General features: G+C 35.6%; 1 protein-coding gene across 1 annotated transcript in view; it reads right to left on the reverse strand.

Annotated features, from left to right (window-relative positions):
- Positions 1-1,125, reverse strand: part of LOC122058057 (glycylpeptide N-tetradecanoyltransferase 1-like) — a 15,627-nt gene extending 14,502 nt beyond the window's left edge. The window contains exons 1-2 of the mRNA XM_042620477.1: positions 1,004-1,125; positions 856-921 (exon numbers count right to left, since the gene is read on the reverse strand). The gene's annotated coding sequence lies outside the window, so the exon portion shown is untranslated. The remainder of the gene's footprint in view (positions 1-855; positions 922-1,003) is intronic.
- Positions 1,126-4,195: the final 3,070 nt, after the last annotated feature.

Genomic DNA, 4,195 nt, shown 5'->3' on the forward strand with positions numbered 1-4,195 from the left:
CAGAAATTTTAGGATCTCAGGGAAATGAACTAAAATCAGATTTGAGGGAACTCTAATAACTCGAACAAAACAGATCTGATGGGTCTGAAATTTTAACTGAAGGGTCAGTATATTAGGTAGAGAAACTGCAGAATTGATTTGGGAATTTGAAGAACTCAAAACGAATATTAAATAGGGATTTAAGTTGAGGAGTTAGCCGTAAACTGTATCAGTTTCGGCAAAACAAATCAGAATTGAGAGTAAACAGACTGAGACTTGAACTGGGAAGCCAGAAATCAATTGTTTCAAAGCAGAAATCTGAATATGAGAATGAGAACACAAATCAAATTCTGAATATGGTAGAATACCCAACCTTCCCTAAGAAGATACCAGGGGAGGGAAACACACTTAATATAACCTTCATGGTCTCTAAAAATCCAGACAATACCAGTTGGACAGTTCGAGTATAGATGTGAGACTCTAAACATATCAGAAAATTGATTGAGTGAATTGCAAAGAACAACAAGTTCATAGCTAGAAAAATGGACACTATTAGGAAATTAGATCTTGAAGGAGTTACACCTATGTAGTAATGTCATACATTCAACCCTTTCAATATCATGAAAGAAACAGGGAAATGTATTCAAACCTAATAGAAGACAAGACCTTAAATCCAAATTACAACCTACCCAAGAGAAAATTTCCTGATATTGAACCGTTCAAACTACTGTATAATCCATGGAATTCAAAACATTTAGAGATTAACAAGGGGTTATAAATGGCGACGTAACTAGAGAAAATAAAATTAAAGAACTTACACGTGAAACCAGAATGGAGAAATCGATTGAGAGAGAGAGAGAGAGAGAGAGAACGCACCTGCGAAAATAGGGTCTCCTAGAGATTCTTGGTCTGCTTACCCAGGAGGCGATACTTCTTTAAACCCTGAAACCAGAATGGAGAAATCAATTGACAGAGAGACAACGCCCCTGATAAAATAGGGTCTGCGGGAGATTCGTTTGCTTACTGTGAAGAAGACATAAGCAGATCGCAGGGAGAAAGCGAGAATATAGGGTTTACTCGGGTTCCCTCGGGGAGAGGGGGAGAGAGAGTATTTTATCTGAAATTATAAAAATGTCTGAAGTTACCCATTTACCCTTATGTTTTGAACAGTTACAACATGTGCTCATGAAAAATCTGTGTATGAAGTATGAACCAAAATAATCACAATTAGGCGCCATTTGTTAATGGTTCTGGATACGTGTTACTGCGTTTTTCTAGGTGAAGAAACGAAAAAATGGTCTAAAAGCGTTTGAAAAATCCGTTTTATTTGTTTTTTGAAATATAAATGGAAATCCATAAAAATTTATGATACAAGAAACATGAATGGCGAAACATGTTATATTTAAAGCACTATTTGATAACGTTTCTGTTTCAAAAAATGACAGAAATAGAAATTCCCATTCTGTTTAGATGTATGATAAACCTTGTTTTAAGAAACATTTTCAATAGGAATTAGTGTTTGATAAATTGATTTTCAATTCTATACACACAGTAACATCATGAGTTTAGGACAAACCACAATGGAATCAGGTAACTGCTCATCTATCCATAGATGATGATGATAAGAAAGTCATCCAAAATCATACCAATAAAATATAACCGCATAACCATAGAAGAAAATGAAAAAAAAAAAAAAACTTTAGCTTTTTAAACTACAGAGGGAAAATAATGGAATACATACAAGGAATAGGATACGAAATCCTCCAACAGGAACAAATGAAAAAAAATTACTTGATAAACAGGCAGAGAAATACGAATGAGCAGCACGCAAGAGCAAATTTGAGTAAAAACCCTAGCTTCCATGGTAAAAAAAAAAATTCAGTACTAATCATAACCTAGCCTCCGAATGTTCCTCAATATCCCATTCAAGATCTCACTACTCAAAAGTCCATCAGAAAGAAACAAAAAAACCCCAAATTGCGACATTGAAGCTAGGGTTTATGCATACAAATGGGAAGAAGAATTCACACACTGATGAGAGAAGAGGTCGCTGGCTTAACTTGAAGCAAATCTAGGGTTCTTCAACAGAGAGAAGATTATGTGCGCCAAATTTCCGTGGTGAAAGCACGATCGACCTCGCCTCTCTTGTATGCTACCCTTTTATTCCTTTACAACTCACGAGCAGTACGATTTCCAGTTCCCTGAGATGAATCTTTGCATTTAGAGAAGACATGTCAAAAGTTCATGGGTGCTCCAGTCGACTTCACGAGGTTGCAGCTTTGCGGAGTGGTACGAAGCTCTCAGTTGTGTTCCGAACAGAGACAATGGAGTTGACTGTCGAAGGGAAAAGTCAGGGTTTGGGGTTAAAATTGTTCACTCATTTCTGTTTCAAGAAACGACGGAACAAGTTCCACTCCTTCCGTCGTTTCTATTTCTTGAACCATAAATCAATATAAATTATTATTTATGTTTCTGTAATAAGTAGAAACAGAACAGGTTTATCAAACGCTTTTTGTTCCGTTTCTACCATTTCTTGAAACAGAAACGGTAGAAACGTGTTTTTGGAAACATTATCAAACAGGCATTTAGCACTGTTTGATAATGTTTTTGCTGCTTCTGTGTCTAAAAACAACAGAAACAATTTTTTATGTTTCCAAAAACAAAAACTAATTTTTTTGTGCTTGATAAACCTGTTTCTCGAAACATTTTTTGCAAACATAATGTCATTAAAAAATCCAATAGAGTCATCGGATGCCCAAAAGAGAGAGAGGGTCTGATTACCTCTTTTTAGGTTTAAATAGTTGAGAGATTTATCGGGTACAATAGCCTTTTTTTCTCTAAAAATTGTTTCTATAAATGACGTAACAAGTCCGACTTGTTTTATCAAAGTCGTTTCTAGAATTGTAAATAGGCATAAATTTTGATTTATGTTTCTAGAAACAAGTGAAACGGAACAATTTTATCAAACGCTTTTTAGGTTGTTTCTCCGTTTCTGGGAACAAGAAAACGTAGAAATGGAACGTTGTCAATCGATGCTTATTTTGCTGTTTTTAGAAACAAGTTGAGGCCAAAACTCCCCTTATTCCACTGGACCACTGCTCTGCAACTCTTGAGAAACAACCTTGCTCTTCCCAAAGCTCCTGAGTGCTACTCTGGAACTTGTGAAAACCTCCTCAATCGCTCATTGGTATTGTGTTCTCGGACGTCCCTAAACTAATGCCTAAAACTTCACTGGAGATTTGGAAAATCGACTGTGGTTTACATCTTCTTAGACTGTAGTTTCTTCCATCTTCAAGAGCCTGAAGCATCTGATCTTCAAACACATTTGCTACAAGAACGTAATCTTTAATCCTTCTCTAATATTTGTCAAGGGTTTTCAATGGAAGCTCTTCCCTGGATTTTATTAAGAGTTCTGATAAAGCTTTCAAGTCTCTTCCTATTACATTTCTCAGTCACGTGTCATCACACGAGAAGAGTAGTAGTAAAACTGTAAAGTATTTATGATTTGGGTTTCAGTCAAAAGAGACCTAAGACCCGTATGTCTCCATTGTTGACTTGGGCAATCAGTTCTTCTTCTTCCTTCTCTCATCTCTTGTCGTCAGAGCCTCTATCAATCATCTTTGTGTTCTCTGTTGAATTTTGATATGGAAGGTATGTTTGTTGAACTCATTCTTTAATTTTTCATTGTTTTAATCTTTTGGTAGGTTCGATTTTTGTTTTTGAATCCATCTTTTGAAGGTACACTCAAGCTATGTTTTGATGCTAATCAGCCTCCCTGATTCTCTGTAATTGAAGTTCTCCATCACTCCATGTGATACTCTATTTTGGGGTATTTTTTTCAAATCAGTTAAATCTAAAATTAATTCTAACCTACCCAGCAGATCTATTTGATATTTTTTGGGGAATTAGTTACCCTTCTATAACAGCACACTCAATCCAAAGGAGCTGATTAGAGCTTCTCTACCTTGTGGCAACTTTTTTTCAAAATATGGCAGGCTATACTCTGTTTTTTCCATGTGATTGATTTTGTTCCAACTACTATAAATCTAGATTAGATTCTATGTAGAACCAAGAGAACCAAAAGAAAATTTCAAGTATTCTTCTCATATCAAACACATAATTAGAAGTAATATCTCTGTCTTTTTCTACCAACAACAACATGGCTTCAATCACCAAAACCGTTCTACCCATGGCTGCCTTTTTTTTTTTTTTTTTT

Source organism: Macadamia integrifolia, chromosome 12 (genome assembly GCF_013358625.1).
Source record: "Macadamia integrifolia cultivar HAES 741 chromosome 12, SCU_Mint_v3, whole genome shotgun sequence".
In the NCBI taxonomy this organism is placed as follows: domain Eukaryota; kingdom Viridiplantae; phylum Streptophyta; class Magnoliopsida; order Proteales; family Proteaceae; genus Macadamia; species Macadamia integrifolia.